The sequence below is a fragment of the Mytilus californianus genome, unplaced genomic scaffold, assembly GCF_021869535.1.
Source record: "Mytilus californianus isolate M0D057914Y unplaced genomic scaffold, xbMytCali1.0.p SCAF_3, whole genome shotgun sequence".
In the NCBI taxonomy this organism is placed as follows: Eukaryota; Metazoa; Mollusca; class Bivalvia; order Mytilida; family Mytilidae; genus Mytilus; species Mytilus californianus.
In genome coordinates, this window is record NW_026262679.1 from 98,737,241 (window position 1) to 98,750,161 (window position 12,921).

Here is a 12,921-nt window from a genome sequence, read left to right on the forward strand (position 1 = left end):
ACATTTTTTTTTGCACCCCCCAAAAAAAATTCATTTCGTCAACAAACCTTTTGAGAATTGAATTGATAAGTTCGTTCACACTCCGAGAATAAAATCAATTATTTGAAACGTTTATACTTTGATCTGCACTTTGGTGTTGCATAATTGATGAATAAACCGGGAATTAATCATATAAATATCTTATTGATAAGAGCATTCTTAGCAACAACTGTGTACGTACATTTTATTAAACAAGACTGTACAAGAAGTTTCAGTGGAATACACTTCATTTTCCCTTGCATATACTCATTTTATACATTTATCTTTTCTTAAAGATATATACATAAACGCATCGATAAAAGTTAATATTTCAGAATGTATTTGTCTCGAATTTGAAAATATAAATAGATGACTCTCACTTGGGAAATTGGTATTGCACTTAATGCACAACTGTTGATGAAGTTTTGTTTAGTTTTTTTTCATTAAACATGACTTTGTTAAACCATGTTGCAGTTCTGTAATATCAGAAATAAACATACACACATACATGAAACACAAACATTATACTAGAACTTGTCAAAATTAAATCATATATAAAATTGTGTTACGCAGTTGTGCAAATACCATTCGATTTTTAAGAGAACAACAAAATGTGTCCACACGCGTACTACCGAACTACAAACATTGAAAAACCTGCAAAAACAAAAAGAGACAAATCAAGGTAACAAACATTAACTGAGGAAATCGCATGAAGTCGAAAGGGTGTGTGAGACCGGGTTCTTCGACAGGTAAACGCCTCATAATATACTTTCTAACACGCCATGTGAATCAACACTCGGTAAAAATATAAAAATTGGGAATGAGACACAATCGGTTAAATTTCAGATCAGACGAATATTCTTAAATAATTATTATATGGGCAATCTCCTTCAGGAATATACGTCAAATAAAGCTTCGTTCACGTACCCTAGAGGTACACGTAACACTTTGTTCACGTACACTAGAAGTACACGTAACACTTTGTTCACGTACCCTAGATTTACACGTAACACTTTGTTCAAGTACCCTAGAGGTACACGTAAAAATTTGTTCACGTACCGTAGAGGTACACGTAACAGTTTGTTTACGTACCTAGAGGTGCGCGAAACAGTTTGTTCACGTACCCTGGAGGAACGCGTAACTGTTTGTTCACGTACCATGGAGGTCCACGTAACTGTTTGTTCGTGCTGCTTACCGGAACAGAAAACCTGTCATCACTTTCCCTGAATAATGGATTACCTGTGTCAACATCATTTCATTATCCAATCAAATTCCGCCTATTATTCACAGAATAATATAGGATGGATTATACGAATAACCTTGAAATGACTGATGATAACTTTTCGTCACTAACGGGATCTGCATACAAAACCTCTCTAACGTAGGCATTAAAATTTCGTTTTACATCATTTAAAAATATACTTGCAACCTCCATTTAAAATGTTGTAAAAAAGGCCTGATTTATTTGGTCAATTAGTATTATCCAGCAGACGAGTTCATTGTGCATAGGGTAAAAAGGTTATTCCACATACGTGAACAAACAGTTACATGTACCTCTAGGGTACGTGTACAAATAGTTACGCGTAACTCTAGGGTACGTGAACAAAATGTTACGTGTACTTCTAGGATACAAAGTGTTACGTGAAGGACCTGTTACGCGTATCTCTAGCGTACGTGTAACAAAATGAATTGTGACCCGAACGGCCCTTCATAGACATAGCTCGTGACTTGAGTGAACATTCGTGCATAATTAATCAGCCTGGTCTAACAGATAACAAAAAAATAGGGTTTTTGCTGTTATTTACAATCATTAGAGTCCTGAAAATGACACGAAACATATTTGTACATTGATATCTGTAGTTACTGCATTTTCACGGCTTTAAAAAATTCATAACTTTCGTAGAAACTGCCTTTTTAGCTCCCTGGCCCAAAAGGGCCAAGTGAGCTTTTCTCATTACTTGGCGTCCGTCGTCCGTCGTCGTCCGTCGTCCGTCGTCCGTCGTCGTCCGTCGTCCGTCGTCCGTCGTCGTCCGTCGTCGTTGTCCGTTAACTTTTAGAAAAATCTTCTCCTCTGAAACTATTAGGCCAAATAAAACCAAACTTGCCCTAAATCATCCTTAGGGTATCTAGTTTAAGAAAATGTATCCGATGACCCCGCTCATCAACCAAGACGGCCGCCATGGCTAATCTAGAACATTGGGGTAAAATATAGTTTTTGGCTTATATCTCTGAAACTAAAGCATTTAGAGCAAATATGACGAAGTAAAAATGTTCATCAGGTAAAGATCTATCTGCCCGAAAATTTTCAGACGCATCAGACAACTTGTTGTTGGGTTGCTGCCCCTGAATTGGTAATTTTAAGGAAGTTTTTGGTTATTATCTACTGGGCCAAATTAAACCAGAGATACAGGTGAGCGACACAGGCTTTTGGGAGCCTCTAGTTAATGTTAAACATTTGTAATGTATCAACTATTTAAAATCGGTCCAGTCGTTTTATAACAAATGTTGTCATGAATATTAACATGTTTATCATTAGATCCCATTTATAAATAAAGTAGCAGTTTTGCTGTATTCGATTTTGATTCCTTCAGTGAGATTTTAGATGGAACCAATAGAATCTAAAATTAAACCAAGACAAACTTACAGCTATTATCTCGGGTATAGCCCGTCACAAACTTGTCAGACAGGTTGTCAAGTAGAAAGATATAACAGAGAAACGATCCTTTATAAAACTTTCCTATATCAACAAAGGTCTCGATGCAATATATATGAACTGTGTGTGATTGGTGGCTTAACTTGTAATGTTATATATAACTACAATATTTGAATTGATAATTTTATAGAGGAGGCATGCTGTCAAAAATAGTATTATATTTAATATTAATAATCTTTATTATTTTTTTTCAACGCTACATGTTTGTATTGTTTAATGTCTATCGTTTTGTCGTTAATATGCCTGTCTGTCTGTTTGTTTGTTTTGTTTTGGTTTTGTTTTGGTTTGTTTATTTAGTAACAATCCTATTGTTTGGATTTTAAACTAATAAAATTCTTATTCTTATTCTCTTATTCTCATGTTTATGACATATAATTACAATAAGAAAACAATTAAATATCATATATATGGACGATGCCAGCAATTTAGGCAATATTCTTCATCATAAATCAGTGCAATCAGAACAAAAATACCTCCATTCCTCCTGATCAGCTCTTATACCTTTACAACACCTATTGTGGCTACACTTTTCTACTTCTTTCATATGTTACAGGATCTCAATATTTTGACGACTTCAAGGCTATACTTTTGATATTCGTATATCTCATTTTGAAAACAATTCTGAAATTGATAATAGGGTTTATGATATACCCATTTCTAGAATAAAAAAAATAAACTCCAAGTACTCACAAAGCGGTTTGCGTTCGTACCGGCAGACAAAGCAGCCAATAATGTAGTGGTGGTGTGACGCATATACTACAAGTAAGTTCTCCAAAACGAAATTATCAATTCTTCTACATTCAGGTCCGTACGCTTCGCAGAGAGTCAAATTGTAAACATGCATATCACTGCCTCTACCCAGCTTAGAGCCTCTTCCGAAATTTGAGATTCCCGACTATGTACTGGTTGCCTAAGTTACACAAACAACCCTTGAAATTTCGTTTCATCTCCGCATCTAGTAAATGTTCTATTACTAATCTGTCAGTGCTTCTAAATATCTCCCTTACTACTATAAAAGAACTTGTTATCAACTTTTGTAATAAAGCTTATGAAAATAATGGTATTGATTATTTTTGGAGTGTTAAAAATTCTTTAGAGGTTTAGATAAAATTCGTGCTTTTGATGGTCCTTTTTATTCTGTTGACAGTTATGATTTTTCTACTCTCTACACTACACTTCCATACAATCTTATCAAGAAAAAGTTTTCATATTTAATTAAATGGTCTTTTTGAAAAATCTCGTTGCAAATTTATTTGCTGTAGCTCGTTTAAAGCCTTTCTGTAAAGAAAAGGTAAAGTATGCTAGATACACTTACTGGAAATGTGAAGATATGATTGAAGCTTTAAATTTTCTCCTGGACAACATATATGTACGTTTTGGTGATAAAGTGTAGAAGTAGAAGCAGAAGAGGGACGAAAGATACCAGAGGGACAGTCAAACTCATAGATCGAAAACAAACTGACAACGCCATGGCCAAAAATAAAAAGACAAACAGACAAATAATAGTACAGATGACACAACATAGAAAACTAAAGACTAAGCAACACGAACCCCACCAAAAACTGGGGGTGATCTCAGGTGCTCCGGAAGGGTAAGCAGATCCTGCTCCACATGTGGCACCCGTCGTGTTGCTTATGTTATTACAAATCCGGTAAATAGTCTAATTCGGTAGGTCACATTCGTGAAAAGGGAAGGGTATTGTAGTTACGACATAAGGAATATATCCGATATCATCTGTGAAACGGTTTTTCCATAACGGCCAACCAACTCGTGATGGCGTCCGTAAAATTTACGAAGGGATGATTTAGTAGGTATTCCTATGGGCACTAATTGCGCCCCTTTAATAGCAGATTTATTCCTGTATTGGTGGATTCTCAGTTTATGACCAAATTCAGTAAAGAAACGTCATTGTTACATTTGGTTGACACATTCAACAATAACCTACCGTTATCTTGACGATATTTTTTTCGTTAAATTATCTAGAGTTCTCTAAATATACTACCGAAATTTACCCAAAGGAACTTATTTTAAATAAATCTAACATAAATAGCAGTAGTTGTCCTTTTCTAGATTTAGACATTTTAATTTCTAAAGGGAAACTCCATACTTAAATTTACGACAAAGGACGATTTTTCATTCCCGATTGTTAATTTTCTTTTTTTTAGACGGCGATGTTCCTTTTGCTCCATCATACGGTGTTTATATATCCCAACTTGTTCGTTATGCCCGTGTGTGGAGTGATGTCATAGATGTGAACGAACGTAATCAATGCATCACTGGTAAATTATTAAGTCAGGGATTTCATTACCATAAATTACTTAAAACTTTTACTAAATTCTTTCATAGATACAAAGATTTGATAAGTAAATTTGGCTGTACCTGTAGAAAACTTATTAAAAACGGTATTTCACATCCTTAATTGCACGGTTATATTGTACTAAAAGCGCAGAAATCACTATGTAATCCGTGTAAACTCATCGAACCTTTAAACAAACTAATTAATAAAGGTTGTCTTATTAATGTTGTAATAAGATCTTTGAATATTGTTAACATTGGCACAAAAAACGATTTTGTCATCAACAAATTAAAACATAACTAAATTTGTATTCTTTTCGAATGGTTTTTTGGATGTATAAATACACATCCACATTCATTTTCTATATACAGATTGCTTTATCTATATATACCATTATACTTATTTATTATAAGGTTAGATCCAAACTATCCTACTCCCTGTCGATACTTTTATTTTGACTTTGCACAAGTCATGTCTTCTTTGACTCTACATGACGTTAAAACACTAAATCCCTGGGATGTGTTTTAGTTGATTTAAGTCTCTGATGCATGATTTTTTATTACTAATGGTGTTTGGCTTTTAACTAGCTTTCAGTAACTGCGAGTACTCTCTAATCGTACTTTCGTGTTTATTTGACCTGTTGACACAATTTGTAATGCATTTTTGTTATTCAATGTTTACTTATTTTGTGTAATATCTCGTCTCGCTTTTTTTAATATGTACCACCTTTGATAAGTATGTAATATGACGTTAAATTTTAACTGCTGTTCTCGTACTATGAACAACAATTTTATTTATTTTGTAAAAAATATCTCCGTACTCCTAGCAACAAATTATTATATTTAGACTTACCTGTGTACGTTATTTTATTTAACGCCACTTTGTCCAAGGTTATAGTTGTCTTTTTGACTTTGTTTTACATCACCCCCTTTTTCATTTAATATTGTATTTATATTGTGTCATAGATCAAATTCATTCGTTCAGTGTATGTTTACTTGTTTTTGTTAATATGTCTTTTTGATTGAGTTAAGCCATTTAAATTGATATTTTATAGTGTGTTTTTCTGTGTTGTAATGTTACATTACTATTTCAGGTTTGGATGAAGGTTGGTGCCTGTTAAAACGTTTAAACCCGCTGCATTTGTTTGCATCTGTCATAAGTCAGGATCCTGTTTCAGTGGTTGTCGTTTGTTGATGTGTTTTTCGTTTCTCGTTTTTCATATAGATTATACCGTTGGTTTTCCTGTTTAAATTGTTTTATACTAGTCATGTTGGGGCCTTTTATAGCTTACTATTCGGTGTGGGCCAAGGTTCCGTGTTGAAGGCCGTACTTTGACCTATAATTGTTTACTTTTTACACATTGTGACTTAGATGGAGAGTTGTCTCATTGGTACTCGTACCACATTTTCTTATTTCCATAGTCTTAATCTTGTGATTGAACTTGAGCTTGTTACCTAATCTAACTTAATCCGGCTGGCCACTTTATTGCTGCTGACCTGATTTCTGTCAACAAAATAAACGGGTCTAAATACTGTCAGTTTAAATCCATAAATTGGAAACACAACTTTAAACTGCTGATGGATTCAGTCGAGAAATATATCAGGAAATTGACTTAATGTGAATAAAAAGACGTACAATGCCCTTTTCTAATAAGTTAAGGCTAGGACGACGTCGATACAAATTTAAATTTAAAAATTCAATAGTTCTATGAACACTCATGCTACATTATTCCTCAAATGCCCAAATGACGAAACTGTCCTATCTTCATCCAAAAATTGTTATTTTCCCAGCAGGTGAAGCCCCAACATCATCATTTTTGGTTGTACATCACATTATATTAACTGCGTGGCAAAGGAAATAGGTTTTGTAAATTCACTTGGAACCTCAACATATAATCCCTTGACATTAAACAGACTGCAAATCTTGAACAATCATCAGTCTGTTCTTTGTCCCTGTGGAATTTTGATATAGATGCCGGACTAGATTCTTCACTCTATGTACTGGATACATAAAGGATTTGGGCGAGGATTATACCAGGCAATGGGCTAATGTAAATAAGAAGACGTAGATACTCTTTCCGAATGCTTTAAGACTGTAAGGTCTTAGATAAAAATTATTATTACATTGGTAGCATCGAATTACATTGATTTCCCAGTCAAATAAAAACCGATAATTTCACATGTGAAATAAACGTGGTTATTTCACTTGACGTCATACAACAATAGGCGTTGTCAAGACGTCGATAACGTCGGATCAAAACAAATTGTGAATGCGTAGAAAAAAGATATAGTTCCTTACATTTTCTACATTAATTTCATTAAAAAAACATTTGCCAATGTAACAAAAAGAATAACTAATCAAAGAATTCAAATATCGAAAAATATTCAGCTCGTGACCGAACAACACTGATAATTAACTCATGCGCTACGCGCATTCGTGAATAATGTGTTGTTCGGTCACTCGTTGAATATTTTTCTCTATTTGAATTCTTCGATTAGTTATTCTATAAAAATTAAACACATTGTGGGACTATAAAAACTCATGCTACTTTCTTCAGATACCAAAATGATGAACATGTCCTACCACAAGTACAAAAATGTTTTTGTACCCGCAGTCAACTCCGCTAACAATATCGTTTTTTGTTTATAAATCACATTACATAAACTGCTTGGTAAACCACAAAATAGTTGATTTTGCCTCATATCTTGACTTATCATCTAGAAATTCAAAATGATGGTCGATTGAGAAAAAAACCGTACGACAAAAGAGTTGATTTCAGCTTTCCAATTGGGATCTTTACATTTTAATATAGCAATATTCCAGCAGGGTTTGCAAATAGAGTTGACATCTCTAAGTTCATATAGCTGTATTTCCTTTTATCATTTTCTTGATAAAGAGCTGCCTAATTTGACGCTATTGGATCAAATGCTCATATTGGTAAAGTGAGGATCCTCTGGCCTTTGTTAGTCTTGTATGTTTTTTAATATTTGTTCATTTATATGTTTTGGAGTTTAGTATGACGTCCATTTTCACTGAACTATTACACATTTTTATTTAGGGCCCAGCTGAGGACCACCTCCGGGTGCGGGATTTTCTCGCTGCGTTGGAGACCCATTGGTGGCCTTCGGCTGTTATCTGCTCTTTAGCCGGGTTTTTGTCTCTTTGACATATTCCCCATTTCCATTCTCAATTTTATTGAAGTTATTCTTTCGAATGTTTTACGGACCCCATCATGATTTGGTTGATCGTAATGGAATATCTGTTTCACAAATGACCCCGATAAAACGTATCATAGGAGTTCTTACAGTTGATTACTATATGAAAATGATTTATGTTTTGAGCTTACCACTGATATTTTATTGAACAGATTATTTGATGTTAAGAAAAAAGATGTTAACATAAAGATCGACAGATCTAAGGCAAAAAAAATGAAAAACGACGAAAATACAAACAACAGTTGACAAACAAATACATAGAAACTATATACTGAGCAACATGAACCAAACCAACAAACCGAAAACTGATGGTGATCTCATATGCTCAAAAAGGGTGACACTCGTCGTGTTGCTTATGATAATTACAAATTTGGTGATAAGTCTCATTCGGTATTGTCAAAATCGGAGAAAAGAGAAAAGGATTGCGGCTATGACTATTGGAACATATCCATGCACAAACATAATAAGAAGAAATACTTTTGTCATATGAAATTTTATTTCTTCTCATTTTGTACATTTAATCCAAAGTGATCACATTTAGATGAAAACTTGTGCGTTCTTTTGTGATCCATGTAAAAAGTAGATGCGAGTTTTTTTAACTACTTCAGTAATATGAATTAAATTGTTATCAAAACGTCTTGAAAGAAAAGTTTTGTGTTTTTATTACAGAAACGAAATAGGAACGACTTATAAACTGGAACTCATCATACAGTCTTGTACAGCTGAATATTGACAGTTGTTGCCATAACAGAATACCGACTAGTCTGTTATTTGTTCAAAAATTGTAACAGATAAGGTCATTTATCACGGTAAATGGTATTGTCGACATAATTCTTTAAGGGAACCACATATCTTTCAACAAGGTCTGATGTCAATTTTGTCAGTTACGGCATCTTTTAGGAGTGTTTAATTAAATGTTTATTGATTTTAACCTTCTTTCTTATTAGTCGACGTGGTCATTAGACTTTACTTTTGATGAAGATAGGGAATATTTGAGGCCATGTTTTTTTTTCTGCGTTCTTCAATGGTTCGAGATGAGTATATCGTTTTTTGTTGTTTGCTTACTTCAAAAGAAATTTTTTGCACTGCTTCTGTCTTTAAAAAGGAGGTTACCGTAAAAAATATAACAATATCATTTGGATTTCTTAACTACATAAAAAGCACATGAATTGCCAAAAAATATCGCCTAGTACAGCACATCACATAAGAGAGGGACGAAAGATACCAGAGGGACAGTCAATATATACACATAAATTCGTGATAGTCTGTAATACTAGCTAACATAATCTGACAGCGATGTTTTTTACTGCACAGTTGCGTGAAATCTATAAAGCGTTGTTTTCATTTTTTGTAGCGTTATTCGACATAAAGCAAGACCGATGCTAGTGGCCGTCTTAAACTTTCATTGAGATATAAACATTTGCTATGTGTGGAAGGAATTACTGTGACCTTGTGGTGACGGACAGCAATTTAAGTGTTGTTTTCTTTGATTTCGGTGCTAAGCATAAGCAGGAATTTGGTGTCATGAATTCATACACCATAATCCTGCTTTAATTAGAATTAATAAGAAAATGCCAACTGAATTCCATTTTCTTTTGCTTTATGATAGAATGTTCAACTAACAAACACAAAACAAAATGGGATTATAGTGACAAATCGATAACTTTGAAACCTGTAGAATAGAACAAGATATAGTAAAAACTTATTAAACGCTTATAATTTCGTAACTTCGTAAATCAGTTCATTGTATTTGTTTGATTGTCATAAAATATTTAAAGGTACATACATCAAATGAAACCGTGTTGATAAGGAAATGATTTTATCAAACAATTGTTTAAAGGAAATAATAAATAAAGAACCGATAAGCAAATGCTTTGTCCAAGAGATATTAATCGGCTGTTAACAGATCAATGACGCTAAACTATTTTAATAAAATGTTTGTACTTTGATCTCTACTTGTATACTGTATGTTTGAATAATAAATTATGTAGTCAATCATATAACCAACAATTATTTTTGAAAATCAAATGTAATTTCAATTCTAAGCAAATCATTTGAGACGCGGAATTGATTTTTACGTTATAACACCTTAAAAGAAATCATGAAAATCTGAAATGTTTAAAATTTGAATGGCACTTTGATAATATTTGGCTTTGTGCGTTCCTGACAAAGGTAAATCCAGAAAAGCGCTTCGATCACATGAAATTTATAACGTGTTGTTTTTCATTTTTTACAGCACTGGGTCGATACCTCTGCTGTTGGACTATCAGTTCCCGAGGGTACCATCAGCTAAGTAGTCAGTACTTCGATACTGACATGATTTATAACAAATCTTTCTGAAATTGTCCGTTTAAAAATTTTGAATTATAGAAACTCCCTCAGGCAAAGTTGACCTTAGATGGACTTGGCTATTGTTTAAGGTCCTTTTTGGTTATATAGCTCTTCAACTGTTTCGGTTCTTATACATCCATGTTTTTCAAATATTTGGGTTTGGGCTTTCCTGATGAAGGTAAATCCAGAAAAGCGCCTTGAGCGCATGAAATTTATAACGTGTTGTTTTCATTTTTTGATATTGTTTGTTTGGTGAAATATATCCGGATTTAATCTTTTATGTCTTTATTTATGGTGCAATGTTATTCAAGCATTTTTAATCATATGCAATTTGTCAGAAAGAAAATATTCTTTCATTTATCCATGCCTTTCAAATTTTTGGTTTGAGCGTCCTGGTGAAGATAAATTCAGAAAAGCGTTTCGGACGCAAGAAATTTTTAAAGTGTTTATTTCATTTATATATTGCAATCTCAAGATAAAAACATATTTTTTAGTTCCATCGATTTGAATTTACATTTAAAAAATATAAAGGAAAATGCTGACGTCCATATAATTATTGGATTAAATATCAAGTAATAAGATTGGCATGTTTATAATGTGCGCAGTGTTTGCTTCTTTGATTATACCAAAAGAATAACGCATAGATTTGACGTTTTGGGTTTGATAATATGTATGATTTACTTCGCCGTTTTAAAAAGATAAAACATAAACAGTAAAAACTATTTGTTTCTTATCTATTTACATTAAAAATTATTTTCGATGAATTTGTAAATTGAATTTTGTAAAATAAGAAACTTTTAGCAACATCAGTGCTAGAATCAGTTATAAACTGGAAGTGGGCTGTGAAGTTTGTTCAGTGTTTAAATCAATTTTCTGGTGTTATAACAAACAGCGATAGAAGCCGCCTTCCTTTAATCTAAGTTTAGTAAAGCATTATCAAGGATTTTGTGCCATGAATTCATACATATTATCCCTAAAACATAACTTGAAAATTGTTAATTTGCTTTGTTCTTTTAGCTAGAGTGAAACCAACCAGCCACAAAATGAAAAAACATTTTTGCTTAATAATAACTCAACTACCCGTATAAAAACCCGGACATATGTAATCAGTTTAGTATTTTTGTTTTATGGCGACATAATGTTTAAATTTGAATCAAATTAAAACTTGTTTGGATAAGGAAATAATTCTATGGAACAATCATCACAAGGAAACTTTAAAACAATAACCAATATGAAAAATATGAAATGTCCGGGAGACATTCTTTGATGGAAAAGAAACCCTATTGGAAATATTTTAATAAAAGTTTTATAGTTATGAAGTTTTGTATCATAAAAGTCTATACTAGTGCTTTGATCTGCACTTCTATATTGCATTTGATTAATATATCGGGGATTAAATTATAAATCTTTTAATGGAGACCTTTAAGCAACAAGGTTTTCATTCAAATTTAATATTCAGTCCGTAAACAAATCAGTATCACGAGACGTGCATTCAATGTATAAGTGTTTGAACGGAAAAACTTTTTTTTTCTTATATTACATCGGTCCAGGTTTACGTTCTACGTGACTTAAAACATTCTATTGTTCGATGGATCTATTTACTTTTATATTAAAACTTAGAAGGTCCTTCTTTCAGAAAAATCATTCTATAGACCATATATGAAACTATCATCTTGACACAGGCATGTATTAGATTGAATAATAAGGTAAATAAAAATGACACTACAGAGCACAAAACATTCGAATGTAAAGAAATTCGGTGTCATTAGAGGAAAACAATTTCAGAAAATACCTTTTATCCGTTTCGCAAATTACAGTGGGTATGTTCAATTGTCGTCTTTGCAATCCCGTCCCCTTTCCCCGAATGTGATCTACCGAATTAGAACTATCACCGGATTTATACTATTATTAGCAACACGACGGGTGCCACATGTGGAACAGAATCTGCTTACCCTTCCAGAGCATCTGAGATTACCCCCAGTTTTTGTTGGGTTTCGTATTGCTCAGTCTTTAGTTTTCTAATTTGTGTTTTGCTTACTGTTGTTTGTCTGTTGGTCTTTTTCTTTTTTAGCCATGGTGTTGTCAGTTTATTTTCGACATATGAATTTAAATGTCCCTTTTGTATCTTTCGCCTCTGTTTGACTAATCGACTGATCGAATTTATGTAATTTTGTATTACTCTAAATAAGAAGCTCATAATTTATCAGTCTTTAACAGAACATCGAATTTTGTTCATGTTTATTTCGGCAATTAAAGCGATGAAGGTTTGTTGTTTTTTTTTTTTGCGTAACAGCTATTAAGTAAGATACAATAATCAGCGGTTTCAACAAAGTCCAACGTTTGACTTT